This window comes from Anguilla rostrata, chromosome 5, assembly GCF_018555375.3.
Source record: "Anguilla rostrata isolate EN2019 chromosome 5, ASM1855537v3, whole genome shotgun sequence".
Taxonomy (NCBI): Eukaryota; Metazoa; Chordata; class Actinopteri; order Anguilliformes; family Anguillidae; genus Anguilla; species Anguilla rostrata.
Window position 1 is genome coordinate 51,307,988 of NC_057937.1, and position 13,665 is coordinate 51,321,652.

Sequence of the window (13,665 nt, forward strand, 5' to 3'; positions counted from 1 at the left end):
AATCTACATTTCTTATTGACTATTTTAACGTCCCATCAATTATTAAAAAATAAATTGATTTTATTTAGTGATCGGGTTGCAACCGAAGTTATTTTCTTTTCTCAGATTGAAAGAATGCCACCAGAAGGCGTGTTTTCAGGTAGGCCGCAGTGCTTGTACACCTTCCAAATCATCCCCGTAAACTGACATGTTTTTCCTTAAGAATATTACAAAATGGCAAAATTCTTTTAAAGTCGATGTAGCTTTGGATAATGTCTGGCCGCCACTGTTTATTTTTGTCAAGTGGATTGAATAGCTGCAGTGGAGTATCTTGCTGAGTATTGGGGCAAGATGCTGCATGTTTGCCAATAAAGTTAGCTAGCTGAATGTTGTTTATTGAATCTATGTGAACAGACGAGCAGTGAAACGAAACGATTGTGAATATATAAAAATACAAAAATGGGGCAGAGCTGAACAATAACTTTCAGGAATGGCGACTGAAAGATTGAAATTATGTGCGGAATTTACCCTGTTACCATTCGACATTTTAACGTGTAGCATACGCTACCACACCACCATCTTAGCTGAGACACACCTTTTAAGTAATTATGGCATTCATGGATACAATGAATAGGTAACCATGTTCTATAAACAAATAACCAAATATTGCTGTAGGCCTACAGTTAAGTTTACATCGTTTTCAGTCTGGCTTCGGTGTAATACAGTCCGTATTCACAATTAACAGCAACATTAGTATTATTGCAGCCCAACATTCTGTGTAAATCAAATAGCTCTCTGGAGATTTTGTGTATACTTAGGCCGCTTTTATATTGTTTTATTGCTTATGATATGGCCTGCAGAACTGTAGTTCTTGTTCATCCTTGATTTTCGGAGAGTGGACTTTGAAAGGACTTGGTGCTTAGGTAGGGGTGGGAACTGTGTTTGTAGATGGATACAGTTGCCTACAGGTAGGTGAGGACTTCATTACAGAAACAGTTGGCGAATATGAAATTGGCTCTTTTATGTTGGTTGACTGTTGTTTTATTGACCTATAAACTAAGCCAACACATAGTTACACATAATTGATGTTCAGAATAAAACAGTGGGCATGCAGTTACTGTGGCTAATTTAATGTGTGCAACACAGTCAATGGGAAGTTCTTATTCAGTGGGGAAAACAACTATATTTGTTTACTGAAAAGTGACTGCTAGAGTTTATTCTGGTAAATAACCTGTTTTGGCTAGACCGCAACAGCGGGGCCAGCCCTATAAATGCGAATGTCTGTGACTGAGTGACTGAGTGATGAAGTTACACCACGCATGTCTGCGACTGAGTGATTAAGTTACACCATTGGTCGGCCGGTTCGGTCCAGCCGTGTACTAGGTTTTGACCTGGTCTTGTTTGATTAGAGTTAACATTGGTCTGTTCACAAATGGTCAGTCAGCCAAGTCACTTGTGATACACCACCAGGAATGGAGAAGGAAACAGCCCAGAATATTTGGCAAGACACAAGAATAACATTGACAATACAAACCTGTGTCAAATTTAAGGGTGCTTAGGAGACGGTGAGCAGACGCTACATTTCAGAGAGAAAGGCGGAAGAAACAGGTGAAAAACCAATCTTCAGCTCTCGACTCCTGTCTCCTGCCAGCGGCGCAGAGGCCTACAGGGTGCAGTTTGCTCCATTTTGATGAGTAGTTTTCAAAATATACGAGAAGGCAACGGAAAAAATATAGACGTGGTATGATTTAGTTTCCAGACCGAAACTGAAGTATTCTGTTCCGTCAGCCTTCTTGGACAACAGAAGACAATGAGTTGTCCTTGGTTTCATTGAAAAACGCATTCTATTAATATATTTCTTAACATACCCCCGAAGTAGGCTAAATCTTTCACTCACCAAACATCGCTCGATTTACCTTTAAATCATTTGCCCTTATGTTCCATGTTTGATACGGATTCAGGAAGGTGTGTTGCTGCTAGTCTGTAGTTTGCATGTAAAGCAGCTCTTTTTGAGCACCTGTGATACAGCAGAAGCCTCATAATTATGAACTGATCAGTCAATTGACTGGAGTATGAACCAAAGATAATAGGATGGGAACGACAATCCTGGGGCCTTCTTACTGATGGAAAACCGACACAAGCTCCACCAATCAGAGTGTACATTGTATACAACAAATATAACTACTCTAACAGTAATTGGTGGACTCTTTTTATGAGGTCCAATCAAAGTATTACATTTTTTTTTAAATTGTGTATTCTGTCACTTTCAGAGTTGGAAGATTTCAGGGTTTAAATGACCTCCATTCCAGATGTTTATGAGGCTTTAAGAATGTTCTTAACCGAATTAAATTATCCATCAGGTAATTAAAGATAATTTTGTCATATTAGAATGTCCTTAAAAATTATTTATAAAATCTGTAATCCTTTTCTCCACCTCCCTGTGGATCTTCCATGCAGGGCACAAGTGTGACATGGATTTTGGAGTCCCCACCCAGCACCCCCCTTCCCAGCTGTCTCTCATGCCCCTCTCACCCCGTGGAGTTCATCCGGGGCCCCCCCGTGGACAGGCCACGCCCGGCGTACAGAGGGGACGGCGAGGCCCAGGTGCTTCTGGGAGTGAAGAGCCGTGACCTACAGCAGGTAAAGGGGCAGATCCTGAAGCCCAGAGTGCGTCATGGCCACTGCTGCCATGACGACGGTGGAAAATGAAAGGCCGCAAAACAGCGGGCATTTGCTCATCTTTCAGACTCTAGCCACACCCCCCCCCCCCCATGTCCCATCACTGCTGGTACTGCGGCCATAATCTTTCAGCTACGCTGCCGGACTTGGGACTTCAAGCGCAATGCCTTTTCAAGTTGGCCTCCAGCTTTTGTGACAAACAGTGAAGATTTTAGTTTTAATCCCTTTAAATTTTATTCCACTGTTATTATATTAACATAATAATAATGCAGAAACTTAAAAAAAAATTAAACTGCATTAAATAAGTAAAATAATAAGTAATAATAATAGCATAATAATAATGGGTTACATTGATATACAGCCTTTCACAGTGTTACTTAGGCTTTTTGTGGAGGAGAATCTGGCAGGGTTTGGTTTTGAAGACTCATATTGGGGGTGGGGGTGGGGGGTGGTATTTGGGGTTGATGAATGATTTATCCTTTATAAAATAAGGCAGTTGCTCTCCATTCTTACCTTTGTTTCCAGCACGTAGGAAAGTAAAGACACGTTCTCCAACGGGACCCTCAGAACATTTTATACGGCCATTTAAATGTGTCTTTTGTTCTTGTCAACAGTCGTTTGTCTTGTTTTGCTAGCGTGTGCAGTACGCTGCTTCACTTCAGATCCCATGAGTATGTGGCAAAAAAAGAAGAAAAACAGATTTTAACGGCAGCGTCTATAATAGGCGCCTGTGTTCGCTTCGTCCAGCTCAAGCTCCACGCAGTTGATGGAAAATGAGACGTACTGTATGCTGGTGATACGCCGTAAATCTTATCTCGATTCACAAAGCAGCGGCATTGGCAGTGGCAGGGCCTGCTAAATGAGTCCAATGCGGACCTGTTTTATGCGCTGCGTGATACGTTTACGTTACCTGTTCCGCCGTCGTTTTAATTCCGTGAAATAAGTCAGAATTTACGCGTAGCGTTTTTATATTTTGTTTTATTTTAACGTCGCGAGCTAACGCATTGCTGTCATATTTGCTGGAAAGATGGTATTCCGGTGAAAGATGGTGCAAATTTAAGCCTGCTCTGTTTTGGATGAGCTGTCACAGTGTTATAGCGGAGAGACTTCAGGTGTTTTGGGGTGAGGGTAATAATTAATACGCCTTTTCTGCGTGCCCCGTTTTCGCCAGACCTTACGGATAGACATAGGGAGGGCGTTTCGCAAGACAATATTTCACTGTTCTGGAGCTCCTTGCCTACGTCTGATCTCTGCGCCATTGCCAGAATCTAATGAATCAGTCAGGGAGAGCTGTCCTCCTGAACCCAGCTGCCATTTATCTGATTTTCTCATTAGGCTTGACTCACGACTTTATTGTACAGCATTTGGCACCGGTACAGCGGTACAGTAGCGCGCTTCGGAGCAGTGCTTGAACGGGCTCACTACAGTTTTTATGTAGCTTCTGTGTGCGTACGGCTCTGTATTTCAGAAGCATGTGGAATAACAGCGACAACAACAAAAAAACTGGCTAAATTGTTAATTGAACATTTCTGTAATTGCAGTTCTGTGATTTTATAATTGCTTTGTTTTATGAATTACAGTGATAAAACAATATTTTATGATAATGTATAACGACAGTGTGTATTATTGAGAAGATTTCTGCTATTGCATGCATCTTCCTGGGTTTCTGCTTCTCTGGCACTTTTAGTGAAATTGAGATAAGCTGTATTTTTAATGTGGATTACTGCAGTGAGGTGTTGGCATGGTGGAATGTGAGATTTTATGTAAACCAACGGTGCATTCTTTCTGTTTGGTTGGGACCCAAACAGAGCTGTTAGCTAACAATCCCAGAAAATCACGCTGAAGAGAGAACAGACTCAGAAGTCAGAAAGTCTGGATGTGCGGTACAGGTGTGAGACTCCCGAATTGGCAGCCGTAAGAGGAAATGTTTTTTTGGGAAACGTTAACTTGAGATCTTGGATGGGTAACGGCTCTGAGATATTGGACAAGGAGAACAGCGCGCATATATAAAGCTGGCCGGGGCCCAGAGCCATTTTTTAATCCGCCGAGGTGAAGGACTTAAGGAATCTGGCTATTTTCACAGATGGTTTAAAATAGATTAGTGTGGAGCACCAGCTCCCGGAGACGAGAAGGCCCACCAGGAACTCTGTCCTTCTGCCAGCACGCTTAGCCGTGACGCCGAAGTGCCTTCCAAAAGTCCTGCAAGGTTAAACTCAAACTTTATAATCCTAAAACACCCCCCCCCCCTCCTCAACCCTCCCTTCCCTGCCCCTCCCCTCTGCTGCGTATTATTCTCAGAGTGTCTCTCATTGGCCAGGATTCCTTCAACATCTGTCCTTAACTTTTACTAAAAGCAAGTGTTGTCTTTCTTTTTCCTTCACAAAAAGCAGTTTGCCGAAATGTACCTTGTCACTCTGTGTTTGTAAAGAAAACACAGTATCACTTGCATTTAACAGTAATTCAATAAGTTCGGGAGAAATGTCGACTGAATCTAGGCCATGGGCCTTGTGTGCCTTGTATGTTTTTGTTATTTCAGTGCTTTATTATGTCATGGACCTTCCCAGAATTCACCGTAAATTTGCTTTCTGATTTCCTGTTACCACTCTGTTCAGGAAAACACAAAATTGACTTTTTTAAATTCTGTTTTTCCTGGACTATACTCCCAGACCAGCAGCTTGCTTCCTCCACCCTACAGAAGGACCTCATCCCTACCTGAAGGATTTGTTTGTTTATTTTTGGAAGCCTAATAGCTGTGATTTCCTGAAACATTTTCCAGATTGTTCAGGTGCTTTATGTGTCGAGCTTGTGTAAGAGCTTCTTATCTGAAACGAAATTCCTGTCTTCAGTTTTTCCCGTCCGCATTGATGGTGCCACTGTCACAGGGGGACCCAGCCAGTTGGCTCACTGGGCCATCCTCTCATTTTGTAATTCAGACCCGCCTCTCAATGCCGGCTAGGAGGCGTGGAGTGCCGTGGAGCTAAGCTAGGGAAGTGAAAGGGTGAAAAAAGACGATGAGCAGCTGAGGGATCGGCACAGCGTAAGGTGTAAACCAAACCCCCGCCTCAGACCCCCCCGAGCCCCAGAGACGTGACTGCAGGGAAGCTGAAAGGATCCATCTCTGAGTTAATGTGGCAACACAAAGCGAACGGAGGTGGAAGGTCATTGTGTTTGTGTTCACATTTTTTCTTGCCAGTGCACGGCTGTAAGAGAATCACCTCCTTTTTTTATTTTTCCTTTCTTGAGTGTGTGTGTGGGTGTGCTTGTGTGTGTGGGGTTGGTAGTCGAGACATTTTTAACAGCAGGAATAGTTCTTTTTTTCTACTTCAGAAGTGACACATCCTCCGGCTTGGGGCCAAACCCTCCTGGATGCATCCCATCGTACGCTGGTGTCCAAATAAAGTGATGTCAGCCCGCAACAGGATGCCGTTTATCACTTGTTCTGCCACTGATGAACGGTGTAGTCTCCATGGTAAACATCGGTCTCGGATATATCTCCCCCCCCCCTTTAATTAGTGTTTTATTGAGCGGTCTCAAATGCGTAACGTGCGCTGCTGAGACACAGAAAGTATGGTTATACTAAACGGTCCTTGTAGCAAAATAATTTCCAGGGGGGCTGAAAGTGGCAGAATTGGGGGGTGGAGTAGTCGCTGCCACCGCTCGGCTCTAGTCTGGAGCCGGAATGTCGGCAGCAGCTGCGGATTGGAGCGGACTCGCCTCGGACTGCCTCTGAGCACTTTCATAAAATGGAAGGTGTGCCATTGAGAAAAGCTGCTCTGCGTATGTCTTATAATAACGTTATGTAAAGTTTTTTTTCTTCAGTGTTTGCATTTATATTCATCTTATTAGCTGGGTTGTCATGGTTTGTTCTTGAGGTTTTCCCTGCCTTGCTCCTTTTATAAAACTGATATAAAAATTTGTGAAGCTAAACAACAGATAAATAGGAAAAGTATACATGTAAATCTAATATTGGATAAACTGTATGTTTATTGTGAAAGACCATCTTGTACTTCTCTTCCCTCCTGTTGTTGACTGCCGGCGTGGTGAATGAGTGAGACATTGCCTGGCTGGTTAGTTCTTTTTTTATAAAATTGTTTCAGTGTTCGCCACGTAACAGAGCGGGATCAAGGTGAATGCGGCACAGAGACCACAGTTTCTTGAGGGAGTTTATTTGCTGCCTGAAGATTTGTTGTGGAAACGATCACGTCTTTGGTCTCTTAATTATGCTGAAAATATTTCAGCTGAGCTTGGTGATGCATGCGATTGCTAAATAAACATCTGAAAAATTTTCACATGAGATATATATATGTATATATATATATTACAGAAAATGTAATTTTCCATATTGTTTCACCTCGTTGCTTGTCCTTGGTGTATTTATCTCTCAAAGCCATCAGCTGCATTTCCAGTGTGGAAGAATGAATGCATAATGGAGGTTTAAAAGCATGTTGACTCTCCCTCTGGCTTTTCGAATTTAACAAAATAAAGGTGCCGACACAGGCGTGTAATCCCCTCGAACCCATTGCTCAGCTTTCTCATGCATGCGCCAATTACTCAACTGCGCCTTTATGAATATGTAAATATTGCTAGAATGGCTCATTTATTTAGTTATCCCTGCATTTCTCAGGAATCCAGGATGTTTCTAGTGCCGCTCCTCGATAGATCAGTAGTCTGTAGACAGAGAGAAATGGAAGTCATCACCCAAAAAGACAGCTGTTTTCAAATTCATCTCCCTAGAGTGTTTGCTACTACCTCCTTATTTGAAAAAGTTCACACCACAGACACTGTTTAAATAGCTTCCAGAGTGGTTCTCTTGTAGCTCCAGGTTGTGGTTGTGTAACTCCCGAGTGTTTTCTTTCCTGTGCCATGCTTCTGTGAATCTGGCTCGTATCGTGCTTTCGACTGAACTCCTTACTTGGGATGCATTCGCACTGTAGATAAAGCGTTTAAAATGTTTGCTTTATTGAAAACCTAAGCTCCAGTAATGTTAAAGTAAGCTTTAAGGTGCTCAAGTCCTGAGCCCCTGTACATGGGGAACCGCCCAAGGCGCTCTTCAAACCAATGCGTTTCGGTCTCCACAGTCTTCCCATGAGCCTTTTGCCCATGTCGGCCCAGTCGGTTCAGACTGACTGTTCAGTAGCGCTGCGGTGGGTGGAATGGAGATTTGGAGATAATGGGGAACAAGGCCTTTCAGGAACCTGTGAGCTCTAGAGTCAGGCCAGAGCACGGCTTGCAAATTCAACACTGAGCACCCTACCCCATCCCCCCGCCCCTCCGCTATCTGAACTGCTTAATATTACAGAAAGGAACATCTGCTCTGTGTGTTTGCTTTTGCCTTTGCCATATCTTCGGGCCAATCTGGTGTTCCTTTTTTGAACATAGGCTCATGCCACATGGCCAGCCCTTGTACAGATATGCATTTTTAATGTGTTATATACTTATACGTATTGGTATAATTATCTTTGATAATAAATCAGGTTCAGAGGCTTCAGGGGGAACAGCGAGCAGCACCTTGGTGTCACACTGACCAGCGGACCTGCAGCTTGCCCTGGGCCTGCCAGGCTCCTGATCTGTTGATCTGGGGTGGCGGGGGAGGAAAGGAGGGGTGCTCTATGGATTTTTAATTTGCCCCTTATTAACTCGCTGCCATTTCTAGTCGCCTACCACGTAGGCCGTAGTTTTCTGGCAGAGGCGCGTTCCAGGACCATGAATTTAACATGAAAGCGCGCGAGAGCGTAGCCCTTCTGGGGAATGGAGGCGCGCTGGGGTACCTCCAGGAATCCCGCCGCACTTTGTCACAGCCCCCCCCCCCCGCCCCCGCCATGTTTACTTGGAATATATTAATGTAAGTGGCATTGGGACGCCTGCACTGTAAACACGGGCTTGCTCAAAGGCAAGCTGTCTGGGGACCCGGCAGACCGTAAATACAAAGAGGAGGGGTTCAGATAAAGTCAATGTGCCATCATAATAACGTACTGTACTGCTTGACTGTTCAAAAGTGCTGCAGTGAATCGTTCAGCTACCAGTATTTGAAATAAAATGGTGTTTGTTTTGTATAGTGCAGCAGGTAGGGCCGTGGCTGCTTTAAACAGTGTAATTAACCTGCACAGCTCCCAGGCCCAGCGTGGTGTTTCAGCTGAACAGAACCTTCCAGAAACGTCTCTGCCTTCGCATTAGCACTGTCAGTCATTATGAATGCACGTTTATTTTTTTTATCACCGGATACAGCTACAGCAGCCGACACTGCGCTCCTGTCCTTCTCGAGTGCAGGCAGGCAGCTGTGCGTTTTACTTCAGAAAGCTGCTGTGATCATCTTTCATGCTCTCTCACCTTTGTGTTTGAATAGGGATAATGTGAAAGATTAACACTGAGCATGCTCTGTGTCTACTGTATGGCCAGCAGCTGCACCTGGTAGGAGTGAAGCATTGCTGTCTAGTGTAGGTAGAGAGCTATGGGAAACACACAAACTTTGTGATTAACGGAGTCCATGCAGGCTCTGTGCTGACAAGCCCTGTTGTGAGCGTTTGGAAGAGAGTCTGTTCTCTGGCATAGTCTCTGAAGACAAGACTCTGAAGTGTGGTAAAACATAAAATATCACACACAGGCAGAAACTCATGAGATCTGTCCTGAGCTTCCACACTTGCAAGTTTAGCATGTTCTTCACTTAACAAATAGTAAAAACGTCTTCTGTTCAAGCACGTTTATAAAGAGTTTTGATTTGGATAATCACCATGCAGCCATACAGATGCATTACTTACATATATGAAAGAGACAGAGTGTGAGAGAGAGAGAGAGAGAGAGTGAGCCGGTGGGGGGAACAGAATGATCTCGCAGGTTTTTCTTTGTTGAAGCCAGGAGGCTGTGGCGTTTGATTTGTGCTGTGGGTGCCCTGGGAAGGGCAGGGAAGGAGAGCCCACCGTGTTGACAGAGAGCAGTGGCCCAACGGAGCCGGTAGCCATATTAGTCACACGTTTGCCAGAACTTGGTTTCACACCCAGGAACTTTGGATGAGAGCCTCACCACCTCTCTGTCCCGCTCTCTCTCTTTCTCTCTCTCTCTACCCGTCTTTCTCTTCCTCCTCTCGTTCTCTGCTTCAGACTCCAGTTAGAAAGATTGACACACTAATAAACTGATGTTAATTAGACTTACTTTGAAATTCCTCTTTTCTGTTCCCTCCATCTAGGCGTTGTGGAACTGGTGGCTTATTAAATCATTTGCTGCTCTTGGGTGATCTCCTTTTGAAAACAGAGCCTGACCCTCAGGGCACAATTTATTTTTATTTCAAAAATGATTTTTACCAGCAAATTTTGCTTTAGTTCAAGAGAATTATAAATCATGATTACACAGGCAGACACTTCAAACATTTTGTTTTAAAAAAAGAATCTCTGCTCGATGAGGCATCAAAGGGGATGCTCAGCCTGATGACTATAATACTGGCTTGCATCCATTAATACATTAAACTTGGGCATGCTAATATTATTAAAATGCCTCTTAAACTGTGAGAGATAACTGTCATTACACGGCTGTGTTACAAGCAGAAGCAAGCACACTGTCAATATTGTATTTACCCCATTAATATTTTTTTATATTAATGAGTTAAATGAGATGTTTTCTAATCGTATGGGAACTTAAAAGTAATCAGTTTACCTCACGCTCACAGAAGTTAATGATTGTATGCTAAGGAAAATGTAAAGGTGAAACAAATGTTAGAAATGACATATTTTAGTAAGATGAAAGAGGAAGTGTTTCAATGAAAATTCACCTTGGATGTACTCCACTTTTTACAAGTGCGACCAGTTTGCAAAAAATGTATGTAATAAATAAATAAATCAGGATGTATGGAATCATCTTTCACTATTTTTATGGATTTATTGGTCCATTTATGCTTGGGTCATTGGTAAATGTAATTGTTTTGATACCTCATGTTAGTGATCTTTGTCTTGCCATAAAAAAGATCAAACACTTTAAAATGCATGGCCAAAGTTTGCAAGGAAAAAAAAAACATGGTATTTTATTAGCAAGTTTCCAGTTCACACTCCCATCTTTCTCTGAAAGACATACAGAGTTCTGTAGTTAAATTTTATTTTTTATTTAATTCAATTTCAAAAGGTAAGCTTTGCATTCAAATCTAAAGAAAAAAGATAAATGGAAAAAAGCCCATTTGCCGCTTGCTTCTAAAGGCCTTGGTTTTTTAATGATCTGACTTTCAATTAAATTTCACATGTTGAACAAATGATGTACCATAGACAAACTGTCAGATTGTCTGCCTGAAAGGCGTCATCGCAACCTTGATCACAGTAATTGTGCGGTACTGTAGTTCTTTAGAATTGCATTGTCTGAGTCTTATAAGGGCCTGTGGATATGATCCTGTGTTTAAAAAAAAAAAAAACGGTCCCGACATCAATTACTATTGTAGAGTTATGTAGCCTTGTCTCTCAAGCTCATTTAACGGGAAATGAAAATAGGTTGAGGTGATTCTATTACCACCCAGCCAGGGGTGTCAGTGCCTTTGCTACTCAAATGCGTAGCGTCATTTAGATTTTCCCCATTAATGTAATCTTCCCCACAGTGTACTTTTATTAGTTAGTCCTATAATACAGTATCCACATGGTACATAATGGCTGTGTGTGTCCTATTGCTACAGAAATCAAAGAAAGCGCTGGGGCTGAATGTGCTTTGTTGTATTCGCTAATTCTAACCTATACAAGATTATTTCTTAAGGGACACAGGACTAGCACGCTATCAATTCACATTGAGCTCTGTGTTCAGTAATGCAAATTAATTGGGTTATATATACAGTGCCATGACGGAGTGTTTGCCCCCTTCCTGATTTCCTCCATTATTGCATATTTGTCACACTAATTTAAGATTTGTAATCAAACCGTCAACATGTGGTTAAAGAGCACATTCACAGCATTTATTTAAGGGTATTTCTGTATATGTAGGAATTACGGCATGTTTTGTACATAGAACTCTGTAGTGTACAGAAGCAGCATCTTTGCACAAGTTCAAGCAAATGCCTCCAAACTCTTTGGACAGTGCTTCTTCCTACAGCAGGACAATGATCCCAAACATTTTTCTGATCACCTTTATCCTATGATTTCTGTCCTGATGGGAGTGGCCTCTTCCAGGATGACAGTGCCCCCCATCCACAGGGCATGAGGGGGTCACTGAATGGTTTGATGAGTATGAAAATGATGTGAATCATATGCTATGGCCTTCACAGTCACCAGATCTCCACCCAATTGAACACCTATGGGAGATTTTCAACCGACATGTTTGACAGAATTCTCCACCACAATAATCAAAACACCAAATGAGGGAATATCTTTTGGAAGAATGGGGTTTCATCCCTGCAGTAGTGTTCCAGAGACTTGTAAAATGTAGGCCAAGGCATATTGAAGCTGTACCACTATATCTAGTGAGTGTCTAAACAAAAGAAATCCTTCAGACTTAAGATAGAATTAGGTGGAAAACATTCAAATTTAAAATAGAAATCAGTGGAAAAAAGTTTAGTTAAGTTTTTACTTAAAACGTAAAAAAAAGAAAAAAAAAGAACAATTTTTAAATCACTATTTCCATCTTTAAAATGTACCCACTGAGTTGTCAGATGAAGGCTTGGTAATTTGAAACAATACCTCTCTTTCCAAGTTTAGAGAACAGCGAGCTTTTTGGGGGTGGGGTCATGGAATTGATTCAGTTCCAGTTATTATACCATGGCTCTCAGAAACCAGGGTGCCAGAAATTTGGCCCCTTTTTCAACTTACAACCTAATTTTCACTTCTGGAAGTTAAACTAAACACTGAAGTCTGCTTCTTATTAAGCCTTCTGATTGAAAAAGCTTTCAAGTAGTCTGCTAAATAATAATGCAATTTTTTTGAAGTCCCCCCCCCCCCCTTTTTTTTTGCAGTATGTACTTGGTCCAGTGTTTTTTAGGGGGTGTAATCGTCTGGTTTGCATTATCCCCCATCGAAAGGGTTGTCAGCATAATGGCTCATTCTGATCTGGTGTCCCAGCCCACAAGCATGCCCATTATTGCCGTTCCTCCTCCAGATTGCTTGGTTTGGGGCGATAGGGGAAGCTTAAGCCTGCTTCGCTCACTGAATCTGCAACAATGTGATTTATTGGCTGCCCACTGCTTTCTTTGGATCATTATTTAAAATCAGTTTCTGATATGTGTTAATATGAAACCCTCAGGAATTTATTTTTTGTTTGTTTTTTTTTTTTTTTTTTGAGATTTTAAAAAAGGTTTTTAAGTCATAAAAACAAAGGCGGTTAAATTGTAAACACAACAGTTGTTAAACAAAAATCACTTATGATTTGTGATATTATATCTGTGATATTAAAATGCACAGTAGTCTAAATATAGGGATTCAGCATTCGAGATGTGGACCAGTCAGCCAAACAGTATACACAATGAAGCATACCCCAATATCAAGTGCTTTATTATGAGCTCTTTGTAATTATAGTGCTGCAAATTCAATTCAAGCATTCTACACAATAATTATACTGAATAACTACTAAATATGAAAATGAATAATCAAAATTAGATAAAGGGCATGCCTTGGCAATAATGCTGAGGAGTGCAACAAATTCAGCAGTGTTTGAAGGGACAGAAAGATAGCAGGTCACTAAAAAGATGATTCAGAAAGTACTATTGATGAAATTAAGCCTTATTGCCATGAATATTTATATTTCTCATTAGCTTAGTCTATTTTCTTTAATCTGAGCTACACAAATTGCGATCAATTCCAGTTCCAATCTTAAAATTGACATATTTTGACATAACTTTCAAAGTGAATGTTTGAGAGCTAAGAATGGAATCTCCAATATGTGTCTGATTTTCTACTGTATACAGGAGGCATAGTGACAGACTAAAAGAATTTGACAGGAAAATAAGAGTTTGCCTTGTAAATTGAGCTTAATTAAATTTTGGCGAGTTAGTGTTATCACTCGCCATTTCTAGCAGACAAATTCGAGGGTACCGTGTGATCACTAAAATCTGTGTGG

General features: G+C 41.7%; 1 long non-coding RNA gene across 1 annotated transcript; it reads left to right on the forward strand.

The window, feature by feature from the left end:
- Positions 1-3,234, forward strand: LOC135255604 (uncharacterized). The gene is made up of 2 exons (XR_010330210.1): positions 1-139; positions 2,437-3,234. It is a non-coding gene; the product is annotated as an uncharacterized LOC135255604 (long non-coding RNA).
- The last annotated feature ends 10,431 nt before the right edge of the window (positions 3,235-13,665 follow it).